The sequence below is a fragment of the Oncorhynchus mykiss genome, chromosome 7 (assembly GCF_057628025.1).
Source record: "Oncorhynchus mykiss isolate SJ-2025 chromosome 7, ASM5762802v1, whole genome shotgun sequence".
NCBI classification, from domain to species: Eukaryota; Metazoa; Chordata; class Actinopteri; order Salmoniformes; family Salmonidae; genus Oncorhynchus; species Oncorhynchus mykiss.
The window spans coordinates 5,306,653-5,317,218 of record NC_143028.1 but is presented as its reverse complement, the minus strand read 5'-3'; positions in this window follow the sequence as shown (position 1 = coordinate 5,317,218).

Here is a 10,566-nt window from a genome sequence, read left to right as displayed (position 1 = left end):
CGATGCAACCCTTAACCCTAACACCCTGTGCGGATTGTCAATGCACATGTCGTTCGGCCTACTGCTACGAAAAACACAAAATTGAAACATGGCACTACAAGGCATGTAAATCTGTAAGCAGTTGTGACATTAACAAAAAATATCCAAAATGCCATTGCAATTACAACCTTAAAATAGTCAACCCCGAACCTCACGTGTGTGGGATCATACATTGTCCAATCTGTAAAGGGCCTTTGAAAAGCAGAGACACTGAAGTGGTTCAAGAAGTGCCACGCAAGTGCTATATTCAGCCCTTGGCTGAAGATGAACATTCAGAGAAATATGTGTTTTATGACTTTGAGACTAATCAGCAATCCGGGGTTCATTTGCCTATTTTTGTATCTACCATGACTTTCAAGGTCGACAAGTGGTGGGCAGAGGGACCCAATTGTGCAATACTCTTTCTAAAACACTTCAGAAAACCCCAGTACAGAAACTTCACGTTTGTAGCTCACAATTCTAGAGACTATGATTCCTGTCTTCTTTTGAACCCCTTGATACAAGGCGTTGCACCCAGGGTCATAGCGCAAGGTAGTAATATCTTGTGTTTTGTAGACCCCGCCTTCAACCAGAGATACATTGACAGTTCAAGTTTCTTACCCATGAGATTGGCTCAAATGAAAACTCTGTGAATCTACATTATATTGGATCTTATCCCAGCCCCGAAATGTACAGGTGTGATCAAATGTCTCCCAAAGAGCGAGAGAGATTCATGACATGGTATGAGACAGTACGTCATATTACCTTGGATTTCTATAAAGAGATGGAGTCATACTGTGACAATGATGTGGTTATACTGCGTGACGGATGCCTCAGATTCAGAGAAGAGGTAATCAAAGATGCCGGCATTGACCCCTGGAGTTGTACAACTATTGCATCGGCATGCATGAAAACCTATCGTACACACTTTTTACCCCCAGCATCTATAGCCATTCCATCGACAACTACCGCCGACAATTCAAGTCATACTCTAGGGGGTCCATTCAATGACTGGAGTACTTGGCCCAGGATGAAAACATTTTTATTCAACATGCTTTGAATAGAGGGGAGATGGCTATTGGGCCGTTTCACGGAGATGGATACACAGAGATTGATGGTGTTGAGACAGTGTTTGAGTACAACGGTTGTTTCTTCCACGGTTGTAAATCTTTGTTTGTGCCCCATGCCATGTGTGTCCTAACCCAAAGGACTTCTGGGAATATGTACCAGGAGTTCCAAGACAAATTGGAATCTTTACAGGCTACTTATGGGTTGAAAGTAAATGTGATGTGGGAGCACGAGTGGACAGAACTCAAAAAGTCTGATCCTCATGTTCAAGCTCTCCTTTCCACCTTTGACATACCAGAACCCTTGAAACCCCGACAGGCCTAGCATGGAGGTCGTACCAATGCTTTGACATTACAGTATGTAGCGCAACCCGATGAGACAATTGGATATGTAGATTTTACATCCCTTTATCCTCATGTAATGAAGTTCCTCTTGTTATCCTATGGGTCATCCTGAAATTATTCACTGTAACTTTGACTTACCACAAAACTAGTTTGGTCTGATAAAAACAACTGTTCACCCTCCCCGGGGTTTGTTTCTGCCAGTGTTGCTTTACAAGGGACCTCAAGGAAAACTTTGCCTTCCCCTTTCTCGCACCTGCAGTGAAAACAACAACCAGGAAAAACCTTGTGATCAAGAAAGAGCCCTGACAGGTATATGGGTCACTGTTACGAATCCCTTTTGGCCCGACAGTCTAGGGGGGATGGTGAAATCTATGAAGAACAGAGATCTACCCACATGGCATTACAAAGATTAAGCTATTGAGCAAACAAATGATGGGGTTTTTAAACCATGGGGAAGGACCTGTGATAGGGTAGGAAACAGGAGGAGGTGTGTCTTCTGATTGATGGGTTGATTGTTGACTGATTGGGGAGTGATGATGTTCACCTGTGAGGGGAGACAGAGAGAAAAGAAACACACACAGGATACACACACACAGGATAATGGTATCCGTAACACTCCCACCCTTAAAAGAGCAACCCTAGGGGGGATTGCGATCACAGTATTACAATTAATACTCACAAGATCAACAATAAAGTCAACCTTACAAAACATACAAAAAAAATCATTACACACGAGACAAAAACTTGTCATTGCTTACTCACTACTGGGGCTGTAATCCTTCGCAGAGGAATAGCCTCGGGGTATCTTGTAGCCATACACATTATCGTTAACAAAAACTGGTAACCCGATTTTGTCTTCGGTAACGGTCCGACACAATCAACCACCACATGCTCAAATGGTTCACCTATGACAGGTATAGGACAAAGAGGAGCAGGAGGAATAACCTGATTTGGTTTTCCTGTTATCTGACAGGTGTGGCATGTCCGACAGAACTGCGCCACATCTTGTTTTAAACCCGGCCAAAAGAAATGTCGAAGGATCCGATCATACGTCTTTGTAATTCCTAAATGACCAGACCACTGGTGATCATGAGCAAGGGATAACACATTTTGTCGAAAGGCTGTAGGAATCACTATTTGGTAAACAGCATTCCAATCTCCACCCGCATCAACATGGGATTTCCATTTACGCATGAGGAGATTACCATCAATGAAGTAAGCCACATTCTTTTTCTTCACCTCTTCTAACGAGACAACACTAGTAAAACATTTAGCAAGTTTGTTGTCAACCTTTTGGTTAGCAATCAGCTGCTCACGAGTGACTGGTAACTGTATTGCATCAGCAATAAGTTCAACGTTCTTTAATTCTTTTCTGGGCTGTTTGTCAGAGGTGATCAACTTCTCAGAGGTATCACACAATCCATCCTCTTGATCATCATCTTTGAACAGAACAGTGTTCGACAAATCTATCACGTCACCCTCTTGTAGTGCCTGAGCACGAGTGACAGCACAAGCGGGGAACACATGTGGATAACTCTGTGCCAACTCATTCGAGAGAGAGTGGTCACTTTTATCCAATACTTCCAATACGGGTACTACCTTTCCTCCGGCAATATCGTTACCCATTATAAAGGTCACACCTTTCACTGGCAACTTAGGACGTACCCCCACTCTGAATATTCCACTGATTAACTCAGAGTGTACTTTCACAAAGTGCAACGGCACTGGGACAAAACCCATTTCAATACCCTGCACTAACACACTGGAACCACAGTATGTATCGTCAGATAAGGGCAACACATCAGACAATATAAACGACTGCGCCGCACCAGTATCTCTAAGGATTTTAACCGGACGCTGAGACGCTCCGTCATTCGTTAGGGACACAAACCCCTCGGAAATGAATGGTTCATAACTGCGGTCGGGGACTGAGACTTTCAAACTGCAGTTACCCTGAGGCACCTGTTTTGTTGCAGACCTCACAACTGTACGAATTAGAGCAACACCTGTTGGTGGCTTAGCACGAAGAGGCATCCCTTGTTTGCGTTTTAGCAGGAAACAATCATTAATCATATGTCCCACTTTATGACAATAGAAACAGGAACGCTCATTCTTCTGGCGTGCTTGATATACCACTGCTGGCCGACTAGGGCTAAAGGTAGGAAACTCAGTGGTTCTACTCTCAGTATGAGCCGAAAACACACTCTTGTGCGTCAACACAAACTCGTCTGCCAACACAGACGCTTCTGCCAGGGAGGATACTTTCTGTTCGTTTAGGTAAACTACAATGCGTTCGGGTAAGCAATTTTTAAACTCTTCCAACAAGATTAACTCCCGGAGAGAGTTGAAATCAGTTACCTTACTAGCAGCATGCCATTTATCAAACAGATTTCCCTTGTCTCTAGCAAATTCCACATAAGTCTTACTAGAAGACTTTCTATGAGACCTAAATCTCTGTCGGTATGCCTCAGGCACAAGCTCATAGGCACGAAGAACAGTAGCTTTGACCACTTCATAATTCAAACTGTCCTCTAGAGGTAGCGCTGACAAAACCTCTTGGGCTTTACCAGTTAATTTACACTGAAGTAATAAGCACCATACCTCTTCAGGCCACTTCAATGCTACGGCTATACGCTCAAATACACAAAAATAGGAGTCAACCTCTGACTCTCTGAACAAAGGTACTAAGGCAATCTGCCTACTAATGTCAAACGTGTTTGAGGACACAGCTGGTGAGGACGACTCACTAATAGTGACAGCAGGAACGAAGGCTAGCCTCGCTGTCTCTGCCTCCAGTTCCATCTGGCGCATTTTAAACGTCATCTGCCTCTGTTCTCGTTCCCTTTCTGCCTCAATTTTACACATCTCCAACTGGAGAGTCTCTCGCCTAATTTGGGCTCTCTCTTCCACCTCTAGTTGTAACTGTGCTAAACGGACATCCCTCCTGGCATCGCCGTTTGACAGTGGGGAGAGTGGATCTAAATGGGACAATGTGGCTGGTGTTTTAGCCTCGCCCTCACTATCAGACACCAATGGGCTTACAGGAGCAGCAACATCCCCTACAGGGTTAGTATGCCCAGGCAGCGGTAACACAAGCACCTGCTCTTCCAACAATACATTTAACACCAGCTGTTTAACCTCCGCCTTAACTAAACTCTGTGGAATCAATACCGAATAATGGTCAGCCAAGGTCATTAAATCAACTCTACGACATTTATCAAAAACCTCCCATGAAGGATTATCCAAAAAGGACTTCAAATCAAAAGTAGCCATCTTACACTACTTCACAAGAGCCAAAGAAAATAGCAAACACTAATGCTACTTCAGCTATGACGTTCAACACTGAACTATACCACTATCAACAATCTACATGAGCGGCATGGGTGTCAGTAAAGACATATCCCGGATGAGCCCCCACTTATGTTACGAATCCCTTTTGGCCCGACAGTCTAGGGGGGATGGTAGTGAGACCCGTAACATAACTCATGTAAATTATAATTGTGACAAAGTGAGTGTGAACGAAATAACCACGACAACCGAAATAATACCGTCAAACTCAGGGTTTATTTATAAACACACGGTAATGGGGGGAGCAGGAAAAAGGGGCTGAGCTGGACCCAAGGAAAGAAACAATAAATATACAAAAACACCCCTAAGTTAGACTAGCCTACTTTAATAACAGCTAACTAACTAACCAAAAATACAGTGGGTGGTCCGCCCAGTTCTAACTAGTGTGTTTAACAAAGTTTACCTACGGGTAGTGTATGCCCATGGGCGACTTGTCTTGGTTTCCCCCTTTTCCCACCAGCAACAAACACCATAACCAAAACAATACTCACAGGAGATGACAAAGTGATTTGGAGGTGCTCCAACAAAAGAAGAGGTTAATTAATACACAGAGAGCGAGTCAAACACAGAGCTCTACCAACATGGCATTAACAAAGAGATTGAGCTACTGAAATCTATGAAGACCAGCGATCTACCAACATGGCATTACAAAGAGATTGAGCTGCTGAAATCTATGAAGAACAGAGATCTACCCACATGGCATTACAAAGATTGAGCTATTGAGCAAACAAATGATGGGGTTTTTAAACCATGGGGAAGGACCTGTGATAGGGTAGGAAACAGGAGGAGGTGTGTCTTCTGATTGATGGGTTGATTGTTGACTGATTGGGGAGTGATGATGTTCACCTGTGAGGGGAGACAGAGAGAAAAGAAACACACACAGGATACACACACACAGGATAATGGTATCGGTAACAGTCACCATTGAATTCTGGAAGGCTCTAGAGAAGGGGTATCGTGTGGCCAAAATCTTTGAAGTGTGGAACTTTTCCAGGAAATCAGACACTCTTTTTAAAGAGTACATCAAGACCTTCTTGAGATGCAAGCAAATGGCTTTAGGGTATCCTGCATCTGTCACAGATCAAGAGAGCAAAGACAAGTACATTCAGGACTATCATGACAGACAAGGTATACGTCTTGACTCTGACAGAATAGAGGTCAACAAAGCCTGTCGAAATCTGTCGAACTTGTATTTAAACTCGCTTTGGGGTAAACTATCCCAGAGAAGCAATAGGCTAACAACATCGATCATTAAAGATCCTGTAGAGTTTATGGAATTTGTTTTTTCGGACCAATACGAAATTTCACATTTTTCATTCTTGAGTCAAGACATTGCCCTGGTGCAATGGAGACGTAACAAGAACTGGGTTCTACCCCTGGGTAATGTAAATGTGTTTCTTGCAGCATTTACCATGGCCTATGGTCGACTTGAACTGCACACACTCATGGAACAGTTGCAGAGGCAAGTTATGTATCATGACACAGACTCTGTAAGCAAACCAAGTGATTGGAATCCCCCTCTTAGCAACTATCTGTGTGGTTTAATTAACGAGTGAACTCGAAGATGGTGACCATATCATAGAGTGGTCATCCTGTGGTCCCAAAAGCTATGATTTTAGGACTAAAGACAATCACGTGGTGTTGAAAGCCAAAGGCGTGACTCAAAACTATGAAAATGCCCCGCGTGTAAACTTGGAATCAATCACACGCTTGGTCGAGGGGTTCATAAACGACCGTAATAGTGAATTGGAAATGTTTAACTCCTACAAAAAGATTGTTAGGGATAAAAAGGGGTTCCATCTACGTAATGCCCCACTTACTAAAAGATTCCGGGTAGTCTATGACAAGAGATTGCTTTTGCCTGACGGGACCACATTGCCCTTTGGTTACTGACTTATGTTACAAGCCCCGTGTGTCTTAACCCTTAAGATATAATGGCTGCTGTAGAAGGTTTTGATCCCAGGTTGCAACTAACATTTTCGGCCTTAATCGCAGGCCCATCCAATAGCGGTAAAACGTGTTTTGTAAAAAGTATTTTAGAAAATTCTGAACATGTATTATCTCAGAAACCTGACAATATTGTGTGGTGTTATTCATGTTATCAACCTTTGTATGATAAGTTGTTGAAGAAAATACAAATCAGGTTAGTTGAAGGAATACCCGCATCCTGTCTGATGATGAACTTTTACCCCATAAAAACAATCTGCTGGTTTTGGACGATATGCTATTTTCCAGTAGCGAACATCCTGAAATTGCACAAACTTTTACACAATATAGTCATCATCGAAACCTGTCCGTGCTTTACTTGGTGCAGAATGTGTTTCACCAAGGTAAAAATAGCCGTACCATTAGTTTGAATGCCAATTACATGGTATTGTTCAAAAACCCCAGAGACAAACTACAAATAAACACTCTTCTAGCTCAGCAGATGTACCCTGGAAGGAAATCCTACTTTAAGGACACATTCCACTGACCCTGACCCGATTAAAAAAATAAAAACAAATTAAAGAGAAAATTAAAGAGACAAAAGGCCGCGATCAAACTCAATAAAATGGCCAGTCTTCAAAAGAAAAGACATACCATACAACAGTCTGGGGGGTTTCTTCTACCATTACTAAGTATAGCCGTGTGCTTCATCACTAGCCTTATTGCTGCCAGACGTGGGGGTTGAACACAGTGTGTGATGGCAAATCAAATGTACTTGGTGCCTTAACAAGAGTTGTATAGACTTAAACAGCAATTACAGGGTCCTGAAAATATCAGACAAACAGCGGGAAATGATTTGGATATGTCCATGAAGGATCTTTTGAACAGAAAAGGATTGAATCTCTATGATAAGGTCCAAAAATACACAAACCTCTTGTAAAGGTATTTGGCCTTGGTAAAACAAGGTGAGAGAGAGAGACCAATAATTTATCGCTTTCCCTACCGGACCCCTTAAAAGATGACGCGCACAAAGAGAGCCATGCCCCTGTAATGCCTGGACCGGTGATCTTACCGGTTGAAGATCAAATGCATGTTGAGATAAGGTTATGCATGACATGTTGACACATGTTCCGGCACGTAACAGGAAAAATGTTAGATACATTATGAACAAGATAAAAGACTCAAAGGGGACCGCTATTTGGAATGACAAAGGAGAGTGTATCTTTCAGGGGGATGTTGTCAAGGGTTCTCATATGATGGACTTGCTTAAAAGTACCACAGCAGCCCACAAGATTGCTGATGACAGAAGACCTCCTTGTCACGTTCTGTCCCTAGTTCTTGTGTTATTTGTTTGTTTTAGTTGGTCAGGACATGAGTTGGGTGGGCATTCTATGTTTTGTGTTTCTAGGTTGGTTTTCTGTGTTCAGCCTAGTATGGTCCTCAATCAGAGGCAGGTGTCGTTAGTTGTCTCTGATTGAGAATCATACTTAGGTAGCCTGGGTTTCACTGTTGTTTTGTCGGTGATTGTTTCCGTGTCTGTTCGCCACACGGTACTGTTTCGGTTTTGTTCACGTTTATTGTTTTGTATTCATTGAGTGTTGAGTTTATGTTTTTAAATAAACAACCATGGACACTTACCATGCCGCATCTTGGTCCGATCCTTGCTACACTTCAGACGAAGAGGAGGAAAACCCTTACACTCCTGGGTGGCGTCAGTTTCTTAAAGCCCTGGCAGTCCTCAACATTCCACTCTCGGGTGGACCAAACTATAAGCTTTGTCAACAGATTCAAACTTTAAAACAAAACCCTTCAAAGACCTAAAGATGTTCTAGCAACCCCTCCCCCTTTTGAACGTGCTGATAACTCATTTATGGTTCAGTCCTTCAGTTGGGGAAATTCCAGGAACTCGGCAACGATGGCCCTCCAGTCTTCCTCCTTGGGGACAGGCATGTATTCACCAACCAGACAGTCCCAAATGGCTTGTGCCACAGAGGGGGCAATGCCTGCTACCATGGACCGTCCAACTCGGAAGCTAAATCCAATGGTCCTGTAGGAGTCCCCTGTTGCCAAGAATCTAAAATATAATTCAAAATAATGATCAATATTGTGTATAACTTGAATTCCACCCACATATTATATCTACTCATATACTGTTTATTATGCTTTACTAATTATATTGTAATACTCATCATTAACAATGCCTTGAAACAGTACAATTCAGTCTATGACTATATCAATAAACTGTAGTCCAGGCCAACTCTACTCTTAGAAAGAATAGTACTGTCTACTTAAACGGTTCTCCGGCTATCCCCATAGGAGATCCCTTTTTAGTTCCAGGTAGTACCCCTTTTGGTTCCAAGTAGAACCCTATTGGGTTCCATGTATAACATTTTCCCCAAAGGGTTATACCTGGAACCAAAAATTGTAATCCTATGGGGAAAGCAGGACACTTTTGGAACCTTTTTCTCTATGAGTGTATGTGAGTCCAATAAGAATGTAATGAATGAATGTAACTGTCTTGAACAACAATGGGTCCTGGAGAAGACTAGCCTACCTTCATCAGGGCAGAAGGCACCTCAACTTTCTTTTCATTTGTTAACATTGCATAATTAAAAAAGGATTATAAACCAACTTTGGGAAAAGTTATAGTCCTAATGAACATTCTGTAAAAGTACATCTGATATCAAATAGGGACTATTAACTAGAGAGCCATTTAGCTAGCTAGGTTGCACATAAAAACAATGTATCAATCAATTATGGTATCAATGGCTTTAAAAATGTACTAGAATGTAGCTTACCGGAGACAAATTGCCAGGCGTTCAACTGGGCTGATGGACTCCCGGTAGTTGGTATCCATCCCGGCGATCCTGGCTCCACCCATCTGGAGCAGGTGATCGAACTGGCTTCGGTCCAGATGAAAGTAACTTCGGAATTCCTCTCCAAACATTCGAAGCTGTTGAATGAGACGGTGGAACTCCCCTGCCTGTTTTCGGGACTTTAACCATCTCTGGACCCACACAGACCTGCGCTTTCGGCGTGGCTGGTCCCGGCCCAACAGCGCGATCAAGACCACCTTCCTCAACTTTGGTCTCATTGTTGAAAGAGCCCACTCTGCTATCTTGACTATTTATTATTGCATTTCTTTCCAAACCTGCATTTGAGGGAAATTATATTATAGGCTCTCACAATTCATTTGTGGATGTCATCGAATAAATAATATACTTGGCAAATAAATTAATAAAAAAATGTAAAGAAATTCTCCAGTCAAACTGTTTTTATTATGTAATCCCACTTTTTTTTTACTGAATATGTGTGCAACAAAAAAATCTACATTCATATTTAGCTACTTTCTGTCAAGTCTACGCATAAAACTTGATGCAGCGTTCCATTGGAAATTAATGTACTTCTGGTGTTTCGAAACGCAATCTCACAGTCGGTGTGTTCGAAGCGTAACGATGTGTACGTTAAACCTTTTGGCAGCTATCTGGCTCACAAAAAAAAAAAGTGTCAAGGAAAGCAAGCTTGGATTTTGGCGTCACTCCTTACAAATTCCATTGAGAGCATACATCATTGACAGATAAACTTGAATTGTTGCTTCTCGTTGTGTTGTTGTCCCCCGGTGGCTAGCTAACAAAACAAATGCCCTTTCCTAAATTAGCCATGGTTGGAGATAGTGATTTGGACTTGTGGTTTTATTTATCCTCCGTAATAGCCAATGATAATGGCGATTCTGATCCAACCATTAATTCATACATTGTTGTGCCTCTTGCCTGAGGATGGAAGTTCAATATGTAGCTACAGTAACGTTAGATGTAGAAGGCTAATGTTTTAACTCGCTAATGTTGCCTCGAATTGAAGTTAG